We start from the raw sequence: 21535 nt of genomic DNA, 5'->3' as shown, positions 1-21535 counted from the left end.
CGTCCCAGCAACGGAACCATTTGTTGGCTTAGGGGGTCCTGACCCAGGTTCGAAGTTAGTTGTGCCAACCAAAAAAACCCTACACTGCTAGCCCTTTTGGCAACAACCTGCATAACACAAGTCACAGTCTCACCCAAAGCAGTATTGGGGGGATGCAAGAACCAAGTTTTTGCTTCCAAATACTAGTGTGATGTCTTTCAATGCCTTAAATCTGCTTCCATGCAGATCAGTAGTCTTCTAGGGCTCTTCACTGCAACTAAGTTAAAACAACCTCGAGCTCTTTGTGAAGGTCCACGATCGGTCTTTGCAGGCCTTAAATAGGTGACCTACCTACATTCGTGCATCAATAATCTACCCTAGATCCGAGTTCACGCATATCTACTTAATTTATCAAAAAACATAACATAAACATATTTTAACTTCGTGAAAGTAGATAACCATTCATATCATGCATTATTAAGACAGATTTAGTGACTTTACGCAGCATTCATTCAATATTTCATAAAATATATCATAACATAAACATATTCACATAAATAAATAGTAATTCTTTCAAAAGCAGTCTTTATTGATATTCAATTCTCATATTACAGACTCTTCTACCCTACACACTTAGCTGCAAGGATCTACGCACTCAGCTATAGACTTTACCCAGACCTCCTACACACTAAACTGCAGGAGCCTTACCTTATTCACCTAAGCACAGGAAGCAGAGCCTTCCTTCCTTAACACTTGCCAAGACACAAAACCCTTTCAACGTACCCAATTCTCCATCAAAAGTTATCTCTAAGACTTCCTATGACTCAACTATTTATAGATTTTCTTCATACAATACCATGGTCTGCGAACCAAGGGTGAGTCTCAAAACTAACTTGACTATCTATCAAAACAAGGGGCTAAGACCCCTTTGAACCTATCTATCTACACGCTCCGCATCCACATATCACGGAGGCTTTACATCTTTTACACAACATATACAAAATTTGGGTTAAATTAACCCCAAAACTAACCCTAGGGACCCTATGCCAATAGTGTGTCCCACAAAGTGTCCCCCAGTTGGTCCATTGTGGAGATCACATAAAACCTTATCTGAATCATGTGCCTCCAGGCACCTGAGAAATATCCCATTGTGGTGCTTTTTGTACAGCTCCCCATGCACCAACTGGTATGATAGTGCTTTGAGTCAGAGTGCCCTCTTCTACCACAAAGAGAAATGAGAGTGCACATGTCGTGCTCAAGATACCGGTGGACATCTGCATACCAAGAGTTTTCATCTGAAGTGGGAGAGGCTTGCTCAACATTGTACATTTATATTCCTTTCTCCTAGATTGCGATCTCTTCTTCTTGCTCTTGTGCATTGACTGCTTCTACTACTAACTTACAAATACCATGACCCTTGATGGTTTGAATTGTTTTGATGTCAAGATCGTATTCCTATAATCCAGTCATCCAGTTCGCCCTTCTCTCACCCATCTCTTGCTGAACAAGAAGCGATTTGACTATTGGGTGTGGAACAAAGATAATACAATGGTTTTTCAATAAGTAGGGTTTGAAGTGCTTCACCACCTTCTATACTGCATAAGCTTGTTTTTCCACAATGGGATAGTCGACCTCTGGTCCTTGCAGGCTCATGCTCATAAAGGAGATGGTTTCCTCATTGTTCAATTTGTCCTTCTGAATGAGCACACCAACGAGAGAAGTGTCAGAAGCAAAAGTGTAGAGCAAGAAGTCTTTACTGAAGTCTGGGTTATACAACGTTGGTTATTTTTCTATTGCTTGCTTTATACGGGTGAACACATCCCTTTCCATTTTCCCCAATTGTAAATTACATCCTTCTTGATCATCTCTTGTATAGGCTTAATGATCTGAGCATAGTCAGAGACGAACTTTTTGAGGAAGTTGATCTTCTTCAAGAAAGACCGCATGGCTTTCTTGTTCACGGGGTGGGGAATCTACATGATAGTCCAAACCCAATCTGGATCTATCTTGATCCCACTTTTAGCACTAATGTGTCCAAGCAGGTTACCCTTGGACACTGTGAAGATGCACTTCTTGGGATTCAAGGATATCCTGTATTTCCGGCATCGCTCAAAAATTTTCTTAAGGTAGCACTGGTGGTCTGACCGTTGTCTTGAAAAAATTGTTATGTCATTGAGGTAGACCCCTATGCTCTATTCGATAAGCCAACGAAAGGTGATGTCCATTGCATGTCGAAACGTTTCACTTGCATTAGGTTAGCCCAAAGGGAATTCGATGAAATGCGAATGTACCCCACTTGATACAGAATGTATTCTTCATTCTGTCAGGCTTTGCTACCAGAACTTGGTTGTAACTCGAGAAACCATCTAACAAAGAAAAAATTTCTGCCCTAGATATTGTCTGCAATATGTGCTCCATGGACAACACTATATAATTGTCCTTGTCCGAGGCATAGTTGAGATTACGGACATCTACACATAGGCAGATCTCCCCAGACTTCTTCCTTATAGGGACTAGATCAGATACGCAAGTCAAATGACACATTTTATAAATGATCTGAGCATCTAGAAACTTCGTCAATTCTTTCTGTATGAGGGGCTCAATTTTTAGGTGAACTTTCCTTAGTTTCTGTTGAAAAGGCTTGGCCCCTTCTTTGATTGGTATCACATGCTGGATTATTCTCATTTCGTATGTCTTAAGACCATCATATGTCCATGCGAAGACATAACGGTACTGCTTGAATAGGTCGATAAAATATTATCTCTCTTGCGGCCTACAACAAGTGCTAAGATTCACACATTTTGGATCTTCTTCTGTTTACCGGATTGATCTGCTCATGTGACAATGTAGAGCTAAATCTTACCGTTTGCAAGTTCGTGAAAATGGTTCTGCAGGTCATACAAATTTTCTAGTGATACCACATCCTTGGGGATGAGGTTGCCTTTTCTTATACTAGTTGCATCCAACAGACACTGTTCGTACTTGTCCTCGTTTATCACTGCATCCTTGAATACGTCAGCGTTGGCAATAAAATGTAGAATGTGTTTGATTTAGAGGGGTTTAGGCTAGCTCATCGTGCAAGCGGTTCTCCTTGGGGCTACCCAATGCTTGGCAGGGAATCTCGTGAGGTGGATGATCACCAAGAAGCTCAAGACTCAACCACACCCATGGGACGAAGGTAACCATAGTGACTAATCTTAGGAAAACACCCTATAGGATTCACTGTGGGAAGCAATTGGTTCTCTACCCTGCCTTTCTCTGGATAGCTCTGCTGGCATGGATGAGATTCTATTAAGTAAGAAGTTATTTGGAAGGCCATCTAAAACAGTAGATTTAGGATTGTTTGAGGATTTAGACCACCTATAGTCTAGAGGTCTTTTTCTTTGATAGGATGTTCTTACTTACATTAGAGTAGCATCATTAATATAGTTATTTTACACTTGACACAACTACACTAGGTGTTTGCGTGATTTTTGTTGCTCTTTTACTCCTATCATCACCCTTTAGTCCTTCGATTCATCATTATCTTGACATCATTACGCCCCCTAGGAATTTGTTGTGGATAATTTTAGGCTTTCACCCTCAGTTTTTGTTAGGACATATTACTCCTCCCGTCGATTTATGGCCTATCCTCCTAGTTCTTCGTCGAGTGCTCATTTTGACTATGGTTCTATTGATTCTTCCAGTTATTCCTTTGATTCCACATCTTCTCAACATCGTACCATCACCAACGTGGGTGTAGGAAACCAAGGTGTTAAAACAAGTACTAACCAGGGTAACCCCACAAGAGGAACCTCCACTGGTATGGTCACACCTACTCCATTGCTTCCTTTTATGGTTGGTTTGAGTCTCCCTGATTTCAGCTAGCACATCAACGATCATCTTCTCCATGACCACAATTGGCCACCTATGCCTACTAGCCTTCCTTTTGAAATCCCCAAGTTTGAAGATAATCCTGGAGAAGATCCCACAAATCATGTTCTCTCATTTCATATGTGGTGTTTATCCAATTCTATCACTGAAGACTCCATCCATCTTTGCCTTTTTTAATGCACTCTTACTAGAGGTGTTGCTAAATGGTATGTTGATAAACCCAAAGCCACTCATTCTTCTTTCGTGACTCTGGCCAAATAATTTATAGCCTATTTCCAGTTACCTCTCCATTATGACAATGGTATTGAACTATTGAGTTCTTTCAGTCAAACTTACGTCACTTGCTTATCTGACCATCTTCAGGAATGTCATAGAAGGAGGATGATCTAAAAATGGGGCACTAAAGGCTTCTTGTCAGCCTACAAGAACCTCTCCCACTTCCAAAACTTAAATATTTCCAAGACCATATAATTAACCAATCGTGGAATTAAAAAGTGCTTGAAATTAGGTGTATGCTTATGTTTGTTTTTAATTGATCATGTGCCTTGAATTCATTTGCTTAAACTGATATAAAATACATATAATAGTAAATAAAGCAGCAAGTAAGCAAACACATAAGACAAAAATATAATTAGGAGTTCACCCAAAACTCTTGGGCTACGTCTCCGTGAGCTCTAGTCAACTCAACTAGGCTCTCTGGGATTATGGCTGAAATCTTTTTACAAGCTCCATGCTCAACTCCATTGGTTTACACTAAACCTATGGGTTTAGAATGCCATCTTATCCTGCTGGCTGTCCTCACTCTGCAGACAGATCTAGGCTTCTCTGGACTTGACTCCTTCAATCAACGCTCTGAGCGATCTTGCTCTAGCTTGCACCAACTCCCTTAGAATTCCCTCACTGTCTCTATAATGCCTTCTTCTATCTTCAACCCACTTTGGACACCAACGACAGTTTAATCATTTCGACCCTTTGTTGTTCTGCAACTTCACTACAACATCATGGGTCTTGGAAGTCTGCTTTGAGCTTTGTGGCTCTGAGGCTCTACCTCCAACCTCTGGTGGCTATGCCTCTGTCAAGCACTCTGGCTCTGCAGCTCTAGTGCTCTCGCTCTTAGCTCTAGCTCTGGCTCTTGGCTTTGGCTCTGGCTCTCAAGAGCTTCTCTTGGCCTCTGTGTGCCTCTACAGTTCGCTTGACCTCCAAGCGACTCTCGGCAACCTTCCAGCGACCCTTAGCAACAAATCGCTGCTGTCAATCGAGCTCTCTGGTTCACTCAACCCCCAAGTGACTCCAAAAACTCTCTGCCCTACCTCCCAATCATGGTCTTTGGCTTTTGTGAGGCATTCTTCTGGCTCTATGGCTACCTGTCCATTTCTCTGTACGTGATTATTCCTCTACCTCTTTAGCTGGCCCTCTGGCTTCTGGCTCTATGGATTTGCACGTTACAAATGCATCATTGTTTAAAAAATTCCCGCTTGCAGCGTGGCAAAATGATCAGGGGTAGTTACAAAGGAATTGGGGCCTTTCTTCAGGCGAAAACCCGAAAATGGGATGAAATCCCAATACACAGAAATATACCGGAAATACACTATCGAGCACAAAATCTGGACTTCAACTAATATACAGTCACATCTATAATCTCTTTTGGGTCTGCGCGTTATCACATATCGCTATCGCATGGCGTAGGCCAAAACAACACAATACATGGGAAATACATAGAAATCCCGTAAATTCGGATTTCAAAAGTTATGAAATCACACTGATAAACTCTATCGGGTCCGCATTTTATTGGCATATCGCAATCGCATATGGCAATGTGCATCAGCCTTTTGTATCGATGATTACCGATCGTCGATCGCCGATCACCAATATCGGCGTATTGCTATCGGTCCCGTCGTTGTATCACATATCGCTGTCGCAACAACCCCAGGGGTCTTCCCTTTGACTGTGATGATCATTTATCCGTTGATCCATCGATCGCAATCAAAATTGCTCATCACAATTGCTAATCACACGTTGCATGGCCCTTAGTGCTATCTCCTCTGATCACCGATCGCCCAAGCCGATCATCGCATATCGCAATCGACTTCGGCCAGGGTCCCAATATCAAATGCAACCTACCTCCGATGCAATAAGTCGGAGATCATTGATCGGGGGTCTGTTCGACCTTGTGTTAAGTCTGCCCTTTGAACCTTTTGCGATGCGATTTGCCATTTTTAGAAGAAATGCCTCCTTTTTGAAAGGACAAAGGCAATCTTCCTTTTGTGATAACTTCATCATCCGAAGTTCGTTTTAGTCCATTCAAATTGCAGTAGATTTAGAATGAAAATATCTATGCAATGGGACAATTTCCAAGAGCATCCTTGGACTTTAATTTTCCTCTGTGAGGAACACTTTAGACTTAGAAGTCTATCCAAGATCCATTTTGGATCACACCTTCCCACTAAAAGAAATTTTGGTCTCCAAAAGACCGACATACTGATCTAAAAAGTAAATGAGAGTAACAACACCCTCTTCTTTCAGCCTCCATACACTTGCCTTGCATAGTGCCTCTGAACCAAAGCCTTTGACCACTCTCCTTCCTAGATGTGTTGGCCCTCTAGGGAAGAACTATTTTCCACCTTGACTTCATGCAGAACTCCTGCTGAGATGATCACGGAAGGTAGTTTGAACTTCTCTGCCTTGATCATTGATCCAAGGTGGCTCAAACAAATGTGAAGTTACATCTGCTTCACAAAATTTTCATTTGTACCTGTTGTGACAAGCTGTCAACAACAACTGTTAACAACAACAGAAATACAGACAATGACTGGATGGTCTAAACTCTTGCTTCAACAAAATAAACAAATTTTCACATCTTGTGAACACCTCCATGTCTTTACATCTGTATACAAGTGATGGACTAGATAACAAGCCCACAAAACATGCCTTTAAAACAAATGACCCATCAAGTCAAGCATGTAGAAAAGATCTCAAGGATTCTTTTCAAAAGATTAAACACTACATAATTATCTCCATCTTAGAGACCAAATCAACTTTTCTCAAGTCAATATTGCATTACATGCATGCCAAAGCAATCAACCCTTCAAGTTAATTATACATACATGTTAAAATACAAGGAAATCATCAGCATCCCTGTGTTCATGCACATCATTCTCATGCATGCATTTTATCCTTCAACTTTTGCTTAAGCACACTATACTTTCGAAGCTAAAATGAATATAATGTTGTAGCAACAAAGTGAGTCTCCTACTCAACTTTTCCATTCACCTTCTTGGTAAAATCTTGCAACTTGCATTCCATCAACAAAGAAATGAAAATAGATGCATCAAATCAAAAAACATGCAATATTTAATTGGATAAGAACTCTAACCATTTCTTACCAATCCATTTCAAAGGTGCTACCTTTGTCTGCACATCAACATCAACATGTGAATCATCCTGAAACACATCATTCATGGAAACTTCCTTTCCATTCCTGCCATTCTCTCTTTCCACCTTCTTCAAGTTTTGTGGAAGCATTGTTGGATTCAAAGTCCAACACTTTGTAGCAAGATGTCCTTGCTTATGGAAGTAAGTGCAACACATGTGCATCCTCTTGACAGCATGATTTGCCTTATCCAATGGACCTTTGGCTTCTTTCTTCCTTTCCTTCAACAGTTTCATGTATGTGGTCATTCTCTTCCAACATCTAGAAACATTATGGTTAGCCAAACCACAAAAGGAACATGCAATTCTTTTCCCATACCTATATGGATATTTATCATGTTGAACATAATCAAAAGGAATATGGTAAGAACCAAATTTATAACTTTCTCTTTCACCTTTATTGCCTTCGTGAGGAGGTGAACCGAATGAAGAAGTGGCTCCCCTTGGAACACCATCAATCTCTTCAAGGTTGTCAGAGTTTCCAAAACTCTCTAGTTCAAGTGCATGCTTATGAACACCTGCATCTTGCAAATGATGTTTCAAGCTATTGCATTGTCCATGAATACAATATTCAAACTCTTGAGGTAGAAGACCTGCAATGAAACTCCTTCTTCGAACTGTTTCAATGGCCTTCATGGCAGCTTTGGAACTTTCCCCATAAGACTATCCATAGCGAAGACCCAAATACTTAGGCCTTTCCTCAACCATTATTGGCTCAACAATACCATGTGCATGTTTACCCAAGCCTTTTCCTTCATACCCCATGTTGGACATTAACTTGGAACCTATGCCTCTAGTATGTTTTTCAAAAGAACCAATATAAGCATTCTTAGAGGATTTGAAAACAAACAGGAATTGTTTACCTCTTCTTCAAGATGATACTTGACTAAGGCTTCTTTGGAAACAAAGAGTTGTGTCTCCAACTCATGCATCATTTTCAGGTTCATATTTGCAATATGAAGTTGCCCCTCCATTTCCTGCAATTTGTCAAAAAGCAACTATTTATCTTCCTCCACGAAATTCAACTGCTCTCTAATTATGTTGCTCTTCCTTCCATCCTCATACATTTCTCTCACCATATCCATCATGGTGGACAAGTCTTGCTTCATGTATTCATAAAATACTCTTGTGAAGAAAGAAGAATTTGAGGACTCACTTGTAGAAGAATTCATTATGCCAATGAACAAAAGAACTTCAGACAAGATTAATAAAGAGCTTATTCATCAACCTTTTGCAACAAACCTCTTATGCTTCAAGGATTGCCTTGAGGTCCTTTGGGATAAGAAGAATGCCTTCAGCCCTTCTTCCTTCTTGTCGTCTCTTGGACTTAGCTAACAGTAGCTTTCCCTTCACCTCTACAAACTCAAACAATAGTCAGTATACAAACAAGCATACAATCAATCTCTAACTTTTTAAACACCTTTTGGACAAGCAATCTTTGCTCTGTCAATCAAGCATTCTAATATGATATCACTTCCTCTGGTATAACTAGCTTTGATATCACCTTCTTTGAAGGTGGGGTTAATCAAACTTAAGCTCTGATACCGCCTGATCTGAAAATGGGGCACTTAAGGCTTCTTGTCAGCTTACAAGAACCTTTGCCACTTCCAAAGCTGAAATATTTCCAAGACCTTATGATTAACCAAACGCGGAATTAAAAGGTGCTTGAAATTAGGTGTGTGCTTTTGTTTTCTTTTAACTGATCATGTGCCTCAAATTCATTTGCTTAAACTGATATAAAATACATATAAGAGTAAATAAAGTAGAAAGTAAGCAAAGACATAAGACAACAATATAATTAGGAGTTCACCCAAAACTCTTGGGCTACGTCTTTGTGAGCTCTAGTCAACTCAACTAGGCTCTCTGAGATTATCGCTAAAATATTTTTACAAGCTCCATGCTCAACTCCATTGGCTTACACTAAACCTATGGGTTTAGAATGCCATTTTATCCCGTTGGCTATCCTCACTCTGCAAGCAGATCTAGGCTTCTCTGGACTTGAATCCTTCAATCAACGCTCTAAGCGATCTTGTTCTAGCTTACACCAACTCCCTTAGAATTCCCTCACTATCTCTAGAATGCCTTCTTCTACCTTCATCCCACTTTGGACACCAGCGACAGCTTGATCATTTCGACCATTTGTTGTTTTGTAGCTTCACTACGGCATCATAGCTCTTGGAAGTCTGCTTTGAGCTCTGTGGCTCTGAGGCTCTACCTCCAACCTCTGGTGGCTATGCCTATATCAAACACTCTGTCTCTACAGCTTTGGTGTTCTCGCTCTCTGCTCTGGCTCTGGCTCTAGCTCTCACAAGCTTCTCTCAGCCTCTGCGTGCCTGTGTAGTTTGCTTGACCTCCAAGCAACTCTCGACAACCTTCCAACGACCCTTAGCAACAACTCGCTGCTGTCAACTGAGCTCTCTAGTTCACTTGACCTCCAAGTGATTCCAAAACTCTCTACCCTACCTCCCAATCATGCTCTCTAACTTTTGTGAGGCATTCTTCCTGCTCTGCGACTTCTTGTCCATTTCTCTATGCGTGATTATTCCTCTACCTCTTCGGCTAGCCCTCTAGCTTCTGGCTTTGTGGCTCTGCACATTACAAATGCATCATTGTTTAAAAAATTCTCGCTTGCAGCGTGGCAAAATGATTAGGAGTAGTTACAAAGGAATCAGGGCCTTTCTTCAGGTGAAAATCCGAAAACGGGACGAAATCCCAATACACAGAGATATACCAGAAATACACTATCAAGCACGAAATCTGGACTTCAACTAATATACAGTCACATCTATAATCTCTTTCGGGTCTGAGAGTTATCACATATTGCTATCGCATGGCGTAGGCCAAAACAACACAATCCATGGGAAATACATAGAAATCTTGTAAATCCGGATTTCAAAAGTTATGAAATCACGCTGATAAACTCTATCGGGTCCGCATTTTATCGGCATATCGCAATCGCATATGGCAATGTGCATCAACCCTTTGTATCGATGATTACCAATTGTCGATCGCCAATCACCAATATCGACGTATTGCTATCGGTCCCATCGTTGTATCACATATCGCTGTCACAACGACCCAAGGGGTCTTCCCTTTGACTATGTTGATCGTTGATCCATTGATCCATCGATCACAGTCGAAATTGCTCATTGCAATCGCTAATCACACGTCGCATGGCCCTTAGCGCTATCTCCTCTAATCACCGATCGCCGACGCTGATCATTGCATATCGCAATCGGCTCCGCCCAGGGTCCCGATATCAAATGCAGCCTACCTCCGATGCAATAAGTCAGAGATTGTTGATCAGGGGTCTATCCGCCCTTGCGTTAAGTCCACCCTTTGAACCTTTTGTGATGTGATTTTCCATTTTTAGAAGAAATGCCTCCTTTTTCAAAGGACAAAGGCAATCTTCCTTTTGTGATAACTTCATCATCCGAAGTTCGTTTTAGTCCATTCAAATTGCAGCAGATTCAGAATGAAAATATCTATGCAATGGGACTATTTCCAAAGCATTCTTGGACTTTAATTTCCCTATGTGACGAACACTTTAGACTTAGAAGTCTATCCAAGATCCATTTTGGATCACACCTTCCCACTAAAAGAACTTTTGGTCTCCAAAAAACCGACATACTGATCTAAACAGTAAATAAGAGTAACAACACCCTCTTCCTTCAGCCTCCATACACTTGCCTTGCATAGTGCCTCTGAACCAAAGCCTTTGACCACTCTCCTTCCTGGATGTGTTGGCCCTCTGGGGAGGAACTATTTTCCACCTTGACTTCATGCAGAACTCCTGCTGAGATGATCACAGAAGGTAGTTTGAACTTCTCTGCCTTGATCATTGATCCAAGGTGGCTCAAACAAATGTGAAGTTACATCTGCTTCACAAAATTTTCATTTGTACCTGTTGTGACAAGTTGTCAACAACAACTGTTAACAACAACAGAAATACAGACAATAACTAGATGGCCTAAACTCTTGCTTCAACAAAATAAACAGATTTTCACAACTTGTGAACACCTCCATGTCTTAACATCTGTATACAAGTGATGGACTAGATAACAAGCCCACAAAACATGCCTTTAAAACAAATTACCCATCAAGTCAAGCATGTAGAAAAGATCTCAAGGATTCTTTTCAAAAGATTAAACACTTAATCATTATCTCCATCTTGGAGACCAAATCAACTTTTCTAAAGTAAATATTGCATTACATGCATGCCAAAGCAATCAACCCTTCAAGTTAATTATACATACATGTTAAAATACAAGGAAATCATCAACATCCCTGTGTTCATGCACATCATTCTCATGCATGCATTTCATCCTTCAACTTTCGCTTAAGCACACTGTACTTTCTACGCTGAAATGAATATAATGTTGTAGCAACAAAGTGAGTCTCCTACTCAGATTTTCCATTCACCTTCTTGGTAAAATCCTGCAACTTGCATTCCATCAAAAAAGAAATGCAAATAGATGCATCAAATCAAAAGACATGCAATATTTAATTGGATAAGAACTCTAACCATTTCTTACCAATCCATTTCAAAGGTGCTACCTTTGTCTACACATCAGCATCAACATGTGAATCATCCTGAAACACATCATTCATGGAAACTTCCTTTCCATTCCTGCCATTCTCTCTTTCCACCTTCTTCAAGTTTCGTGGAAGAATTTTTGGATTCAAAGTCCAACACTTTGCAACAAGATGTCCTTGCTTATGGAAGTAAGTGCAACACATGTGCATCCTCTTGATAGCATGATTTGCCTTGTCCAATGGACCTTTGGCTTCTTGCTTCCTTTCCTTCAACAGTTTCCTGTATGTGGTCATTCTCTTCCAACATCTAGAAACATTATGGTTAGCCAAACCACAAAAGGAACATGCAATTCTTTTTCGATACCTATATGGATATTTATCATGTTGAACATAATCAAAAGGAATATGGTAAGAACCAGATTTATAACTTTCTCCTTCGTGAGGAGGTGAACTGAATGAAGAAGTGGCTCCCCTTGGAACACCATCAATCTCTTCAAGGTTTTTAGAGTTTCTAAAACTCCCTAGTTCAAGTGCATGCTTATGAACACCTGCATCTTTCAAATGATGTTTCAATCTATTCCATTGTCCACAAATACAATCTTCAAACTCTTGAGGTAGAAGACCTGCAATGAAACTCCTTCTTCGAACTGTTTCAATGGCCTTCATGGCAGCTTTGGAACTTTCCCCATAAGACTGTCCATAGCCAAGACCCAAATACTTAGGCCTTTCCTCAACCATTATTGGCTCAACAATACCATGTGCATGTTTACCCAAGCCTTTTCCTTCATAGCCCATGTTGGACATTAACTTGGAACCTATGCCTCTGGTATGTTTTTCAAAAGAACCAATATAAGCATTCTTAGAGGAATTTGAAAACAAACAGGAATTGTTTACCTCTTCTTCAAGCTGATACTTGACTAAGGCTTCTTTGGAAACAAAGAGCTGCATCTCCAACTCGTGCATCCTTTTCAGGTTCATATTTGCAATATGAAGTTGCCTCTCCATTTCCTACAATTTGTCAAAAAGCAATTGCTTCTCTTCCTCCACGGAATTCAACTACTCTCTAAGTATGTTTCTCTTCCTTCCATCCTCATACATTTCTCTCACCATATCCATCATGGTGGACAAGTCTTGCTTCATGTATTCATCAAAGACTCTTGTGAAGAAAGAATAATTTGAGGACTCACTTGTGGAAGAATTCATTATGCCAATGAACAAAAGAACTTCAGACAAGATTAATAAAGAGCTTATTTAGCAACCTTTTGCAACAAACCTCTTATGCTTCAAGGATTGCCTTGAAGTCCTTTTGGATAAGAAGAATGCCTTCAGCCCTTCTTCCTTCTTTTCCTCTCCTGGACTTAGGTAACAGTAGCTTTCCCTTCACCTCTGCAAACTCAAACAATAGTCAGTCTGCAAACAAGCATACAATCAATCTCTAACTGTTTAAACACCTTTTGGACAAGCAATCTTTGCTCTGTCAATCAAGCATTCTAATCTGATATCACTTGCTCTAGTATAACTAGCTTTGATATCACCTTCTTTGAAAGTGGGGTTAATCAAACTTAAGCTCTGATACCACCTGATCTAAAAATGGGGCTCTTAAGGCTTCTTGTCAGCTTACAAAAACCTCTGCCACTTACAAAGCTTAAATATTTCCAAGACCTTATGATTAACCAATAGCGGAATTAAAAAGTGCTTGAAATTAGGTGTATGCTTTTGTTTGTTTTTAACTGATCATGTGCCTTAAATTCATTTGCTTAAACTGATATAAAATACATATAACAGTAAATAAAGCAGCAAGTAAGCAAACACATAAGACAACAATATAATTAGGATTTCACCCAAAACTCTTGGGCTACATCTTCATGAGCTCTAGTCAACTCAACTAGGTTCTATACGATTATGGCTGAAATCGTTTTACAAGCTCCATGCTCAACTGAATTGGTTTACACTGAACCTATGGGTTTATAATGCCATCTTATCCCGTTGGTTGTCCTCACTTTGCAGACAGATCTAGGCTTCTCTGGACTTGACTCCTTCAATCAGCGCTCTGAGTGATCTTGCTCTAGCTTGCACCAACTCCCTTAGAATTCCCTCACTATCTCTAGAATGCCTTCTTCTATCTTCAGCCCACTTTGGACACCAACGACAGCTTGATCATTTTGACCCTTTGTTGTTCTGCAGCTTCACTACGGCATCATGGCTATTGGAAGTCGGCTTTGAGCTCTGTGGCTCTGAGGCTCTACCTCCAACCTCTGGTGGCTATGCCTCTATCAAACACTCTGGCTCTGTAGCTATGGTGCTCTCGCTCTCGGCTCTGGCTCTAGATCTTGGCTCTAGCTCTGGCTCTCACAAGATTCTCTCAGCCTCTGCGTGCCTCTGTAGTTCACTTGACCTCCAAGCGACTCTCGGCAACCTTCCAACGACCCTTAGCAACAACTCGCTACTGTCAATTGAGCTCTCTGGTTCACTCGACCTCCAAGTGGCTCCAAAAATCTCAACCCTGCCTCCCAATCATGCTCTCTGGCTCTTGTGAGGCATTCTTCCGGCTCTGCGACGTCCTGTCCATTTCTCTGTGCATGATCATTCCTCTGCCTCTTCAACTGGCCCTCTGGCTTCTGGCTCTATGACTCTGTGTGTTACAAATGCATCCTTGTTTACAAAATGCCCGCTTGTAGCATGGCAAAATGATCAGGGGTAGTTACAAAGGAATCGGGGCCTTTCTTCAGGCAAAAACTCGAAAACGAGACAAAATCCCAATACACAGAGATATACTAGAAATACATTATCGAGCACGAAATCTGGACTTCAACTGATATACAGTCACATCTATAATCCCTTTCGGGTCCGCGCTTTATCGCATATCGCTATTGCATGGCGTAGGCCAAAATAACCCAATACATGGGAAATACACAGAAATCCCGTAAATCCAGATTTCAAAAGTTATGAAATCGTGCTGATAAAATCTATCGGGTCCGCATTTTATCGGCATATCGCAATCGTATATCACAATGTGCATCAGCCCTTTGTCTCGGGGATCGCCGATCGCCAATATCGGCGTATCGTTATCGGCCCCGTCGCTATATCACATATCGTTGTTGCAATGATCCCGGGGGTCTTCCCTTTGACTATGCCGACCGCCGATCCGCTAATCCGCCGATCGCAATCGAAATCACTCATCGCAATCGCTAATTGCACATTTCATGGCCCTTAGCGCTATCTCCTCTGATCACCGATCACCGACACTGATCATTTCATATCGCAATCAGCTCCGCCCAGGGTCCCGATATCACATGCAGCGTACCTCCAATGCAATAAGTCGGAGTCACTGATCGGGGATCCATCTGGCCTTGTGTTAAGTCCACCCTCTGAACTTTTTGCGATGTGATTTGCCATTTTTAGAATAATTTCCTCCTTTTTCAAAGAACAAATGCAATCTTCCTTTTGTGATAACTTCATCATCTGAAGTTCGTTTTAGTCCATTCAAATTGCAGTAGATTCAGAATGAAAATATCTACGCAATGGGATTATTTCCAAGAGCATCCTTGGACTTCCATTTTCCTCTCTGAGGAACACTTTAGACTTAGAAGTCTATCCAAGATCCATTTTGGATTACACCTTCCCACTAAAAGAAATTTTGGTCTTCAAAAGACTAAAACATTGATCTGAACAGTAAATGAGAGTAACAACACCCTCTTCTTTCAGCCTCCATACACTTACCTTGCATAGTGCCTTTGAACCAAATCCTTTGACCACTCTCCTTCCTAGATGTGTTGGCCCTCTAGGGAAGAATTGTTTTCCTCCTTGACTTCATGCAGAACTCCTACTGAGATGGTCGCAGAAGGTAGTTTGAACTTCTCTGCCTTGATCATTGATCCAAGGTGGCTCAAACAAATGTGAAGTTACATCTGCTTCACAAAATTTTCATTTGTACCTGTTATGACAAGCTGTCAACAACAACAGAAATACAGACAACAACTAGATGGCCTAAAATCTTGCTTCAACAAAATAAATAGATTTTCACATCTTGTGAACACCTCCATGTCTTTACATCTGTATACAAGTGATGGACTAGATAACAAGCCCACAAAACATGCCTTTAAAACAAATGACCCATCAAGTCAAGCATGTAGAAAAGATCTCAAGGATTCTTTCCAAAAGATTAAACACTTCATCATTATATCCATCTTGGAGACCAAATCAACTTTTCTCAAGTCAATACTACATTGAATGCATGCCAAAGCAATCATCCCTTCAAGTTAATTATACATACATGTTAAAATGCAAGGAAATCATCAGCATCACTGTGTTCATGCACATCATTCTCATGCATGCATTTTATCCTTAAACTTTCACCTAAGCACATTGTACTTTCGAAGCTGAAATGAATATAATGTTGTAGCAACAAAGTGAGTCTCCTACTCAACTTTTCCATTCACCTTCTTGTTAAAATCCTGCAACTTTCATTCCATCAACAAAGAAATGCAAATAGATGCATCAAATCAAAAGACATGCAATATTTAATTGGATAAGAACTCTAACCATTTCTTACCAATCCATTTCAAAGGTGCTACCTTTGTCTACACATCAGCATCAACATGTGAATCATCCTGAAACACATCATTCATGGAAACTTCCTTTCCATTCCTGCCATTCTCTCTTTCCACCTTCTTCAAGTTTCGTGGAAGCATTGTTGGATTCAGAGTCCAACACTTTGCAGCAAGATGTCCTTGCTTATGGAAGTAAGTGCAACACATGTGCATCCTTTTGACAGCATTATTTGCCTTGTCCAATGGAACTTTGGCTTCTTGCTTCCTTTCCTTCAACAGTTTCTTGTATGTGGTCATTCTCTTCCAACATCTAGAAACATTATGGTTATCCAAATCACAAAAGGAACATGCAATTCTTTTCCCATACCTATATCGATATTTATCATGCTAAACATAATCAAAAGGAATATGGTAAGAACTAGATTTATACCTTTCTCTTTCACCTTTATTGCCTTCATGAGGAGGTGAACTAAATGAAGAAGTGGCTCCCCTTGGAACACCATCAATCTCTTCAAGGCTGTCAGAGTTTCCAAAACTCTCTGGTTCAATTGCATGCTTATGAACACCTACATCTTGAAAATGATATTTCAAGCTATTGCATTCTACACGAATACAATCTTCACACTCTTGAGGTAGAAGACCTACAATGAAACTCCTTCTTGGAACTGTTTCAATGGCCTTCATGGCAGCTTTGGAACTTTCCCCATAAGACTGTCCATAGCCAAGACCCAAATACTTAGGCCTTTCCTCAACCATTATTGGCTCAACAATACCATGTGCATTTTTACCCAAGCCTTTTCCTTCATAGCCCATCTTGGACATTAACTTGGAACTTATTCCTCTGGTATTTTTTTCAAAAGAACCAATAAAAGCATTCTTAGAGGAATTTGAAGACAAACAGGAATTGTTTACCTCTTCTTCAAGCTGATACTTGACTAAGGCTTATTTGGAAACAAAGAGTTGCATCTCCAACTCATGCATCCTTTTCAAGTTCACATTTGCAATATGAAGTTGCCTCTCCGTTTCTTGCAATTTGTCAGAAAGCAAATGCTTCTCTTCCTCCACGGAATTCAACTGCTTTCTAAGTATGTTGCTCTTCCTTCCATCCTCATACATTTCTCTCACCATATCCATCATGGTGGACAAGTCTTGCTTCATGTCTTCATCAAAGACTCTTGTGAAGAAAGAAGAATTTGAGGACTCACTTGTAGAAGTTGTCATCATGCCAATGAACAAAAGAACTTCAAACAAGATTAATAAAGAGCTTATTCAGAAACCTTTTGCAACAAACCTCTTGTGCTTCAAGGATTTCCTTGAGGTCCTTTGGGATAAGAATAATGCCTTCAACCCTTCTTCCTTCTTGTCCTCTCCTGGACTTAGCTAACAATAGCCTTCCCTTCACCTCTGCAAGCTCAAACAATAGTCAGTCTGCAAACAAGCATATAATCAATCTCTAACTATTTAAACACCTTTCAGACAAGCAATCTTTGCTCTGTCAATCAAGCATTCTGATCTGATATCACTTCCTCTAGTATAACTAGCTTTGATATCACCTTCTTTGAAGGTGGGGTTAATCAAACTTAAGCTCTGATACCACCTAATCTGAAAATGGGGCACTAAAAAGCTTCTTGTCAGCTTACAAGAACCTCTCCCACTTCCAAAGCTTAAATATTTCCAGGACCTTATGATTAACCAATCGCGGAATTAAAAAGTGCTTGAAATTAGGTGTATGCTTGTGTTTGTTTTTAACTGATCATGTGCCTTAAATTCATTTGCTTAAACTGATATAAAATTAAATAAAGCAACAAGTAAGAAAACACATAAGACAACAATATAATTAGGAGTTCACCCAAAACTCTTGGGCTATGTCTCCGTGAGCTCTAGTCAACTCAACTAGGCTCTTTGGGATTATGGCTGAAATCTTTTTACAAGCTCCACACTTAACTCCATTGGTTTACACTGAACTTGTGGGTTTAGAATGCCATCTTATCCTGCTGGCTGTCCTTACTCTACAGACAGATCTAGGATTCTCTGGACTTGACTCCTTCAATCAACGCTCTGAGCGATCTTGCTCTAGCTTGCACCAACTCCCTCAGAATTCCCTCACTGTCTCTAGAATGCCTTCTTCTCTCTTCAACCCACTTTGGACACCAACGACAGTTTGATCATTTCGACCCTTTGTTGCGCTGCAGCTTCACTACGGCATCATGGCTCTTGGAATTCTGCTTTGAGCTTTGTGGCTCTGAGGCTCTACCTCCAACCTCCGGTGGCTATGCCTCTGTCAAGCACTCTGGCTTTGCAGCTCTAGTTCTCTTGCTCTCGGCTCTAGCTCTGGCTCTTAGATTTGGCTCTGGCTCTCAAGAGCTTCTCTCGGCCTCTGTGTGCCTCTACAGTTCGCTTGACCTCCAAGCGACTCTCGGCAACCTTCCAGCGACCCTTAGCAACAACTCTTTGCTGTCAATTAAGCTCTCTGGTTCACTCAACCTCCAAGTGACTCCAAAACTCTCTTCCCTGCCTCCCAATCATGCTCTTTGGCTTTTGTGAGGCATTCTTCCAGCTTTACGGCTTCCTATCCATTTCTCTGTTCCTGATCATTCCTATACCTCTTTGGCTGGCCCTCTGGCTTCTGGCTTTGTGGCTCTGTGTGTTACAAACACATCATTGTTTACAAATTTCCCACTTGCAGCGTGGCACAATGATCAGGGGCAGTTACAAAGGAATCGGGGCCCACATGAAATCCCAATACACAGAGATATACCGAAAATACACTATCGGGTGCGAAATCCAGAATTCAACTGATATACAATCGCATCTATAATCCCTTTCAGGTCTGTGCTTTATCGCATGGCATAGGCCAAAACAGCCCAATACACAGGAAATACACAGAAATCTCGTAAATCCAGATTTAAAAATTTATGAAATCGCGCTGATAAACTCCATCGAGTCTGCCTTTTATCGACATATCGCAATCGCATATCGCAATGTGCATCGGCCTTTTGTATCGAGGATCACCGATCGCCGATCACCAATATTGGCGTATTGGTATCGGCCCCGTCGTCGTATCGCATATCATTGTCGCAACGACCCCGAGGGTCTTCCCTTTGACTATGCCGATCGTCGATCCGCCGATCGACTACTCGCAATCACAATCGCTAATCACATGTTGCATGGCCCTTAGCTCTATCTCCTCTAATTTCCGATCGCTGATGCCGATCATCGCATATCACAATCGGCTCTGCCCAGGGTCCCGATATCACATGCAGCCTACCTCCGATGTAATAATTCAGAGATCGCTGATCGGGGGTCCGTCCAACCTTGCGTTAAGTCTGCCCTTTGAACCTTTTGCGATGTGATTTCCCATATAAGGCCTATTATGCCATTTTTAGAAGAAATGCCCCGTTTTTAAAAGGAAAAAGGCAATCTTCCTTTTGCGATATAATCATCATATGAAGTCCGTTTTAGTCCATTAAAATTGCAATAGATTCAAAATGAAAAGATCTACGCAATGGGACTATTTTCAAGAGCATTCTTGGACTTTAATTTTCCTCTATGAGGAACACTTTAGACTTAGAAGTCTATCCAAGATCCATTTTGGATCAGAGGAGCATATGTAGATCTCCTAAATTCAAAGGCCACATCTATATGGATTGCTTCCTTAGATCTTTTTTGGCCCCCATTTATAAATATGCCACTTCCCACTTCCATCAATCTGAGGAATATGTGCTCCAAGTAGCCTTGAAATTTGATCTGAACTATGCCTAGTTAGGTTATGTTTATATTGTCATTCTCGATGTGCCTCGGACTGGCGTCACTAATGCACCGGGGACATCTCATGCCGCTGATGGTATCGTTGGAACCATTTCACACCCTCAACTTCACCCATATGCTCCACCTCCGATGAGTTATGGTCAACCCTCTGGAAGGACCAGTTCCTCTTACACATATCCCTCCCCCAATCTTCCACATGGAAACTCTTATCAAGGTCCCAACACATCATATGCATATCCCCATCTACATCAATAGATTCCAAGGCTAGTCGTTACTCCACCTGTTTATCCTAATGTTCCCCCATCTCCTTATTATTTGTGTGTAACGCCTAGCACTCCAACACTGCCAGCACCAATGCCCCAGCCCCACATGTCTCTCTGCCTCTGCCACAACAGAAACCTCCTCCATAAGGTCAAGTGTATGCCCAACAGAGCGCAACCAATCCCCCCAGCCCCTAGAAAAGGAATAAAGGTAAATGTAACCAGAATCGGCAATCCCAAGGTAATCAAGGTAGCCAGGAGCCACTACCTAATGCACCTCAAGGAAACTAGCCTAATCTTGCAACCCAGCAACAGGGCAGACAACCCAAGTAAAACAAGGCTCTTCGTATGAACAAACCTTGTGCCTATTATAGCGTATATGGCCATTATACTCATGAGTGTCCCCTTTTAGCTCAAATGTGTCAAGTATGGGAATCTCAAGTAGTTTCTTCTAGATGAACGCAACCCATAACTCCTCCTCCTCTTAATTCATCTCAACCTGTTGTGCTTACCAATCTTTTTCCTCACAAGGATATCTAGTTGCTCAACCTACACAAGGTCATGCATTTCCCCCATCTCCACCATATGGTCAATACGATTATCAGATTCTTATGATGAATTCTGACAAAGTCAACACCAAACAAGTCAACCTTCAGACTCGATCACATCAATATGACAAGCCACCCACAAAGTCAGCTAGTGAGTCCCAAACCTATGTTTCCATTGAGCCCTTATCATCATCAAATGGTACCTTACAGATCCCTCTGCCTAAGGTAGAGGTTATCCCCAATATCCCCAAAGATCCATTACGTCGAAACGTTGCTTCTACTAAAGCCACCCATACCTATAACATAGTAGATGATTTGGCACAGTCTCTCGATTCCATATCAACACTAGAAGTCCTCTAGATGTGCCCATCCCAATGGAAATCTCTACTCTTTGCTTTGGATGTTGTGGATCCCTTTGATGATCGTATGTTTTTCTTTGATGTGGACAAGTTGGAACATCCCCCCCTTCCTTCATCTGTTACATTTCAAATACCAGTCTCCATAATAAACACCATTGTTCAGTAGTGTATCATAGACAAAGGCACCTTAACCTGTGTGATGGCTGTTAGTCTTTGGAAGTGACTTTGTTCAC

This window comes from Pinus tabuliformis, chromosome 2_1 (genome assembly GCF_031772625.1).
Source record: "Pinus tabuliformis cultivar Carrire ecotype Pingquan chromosome 2_1, CPIR1, whole genome shotgun sequence".
Lineage (NCBI taxonomy): Eukaryota > Viridiplantae > Streptophyta > Pinopsida > Pinales > Pinaceae > Pinus > Pinus tabuliformis.
Note: the sequence above shows the minus strand (reverse complement) of the source record.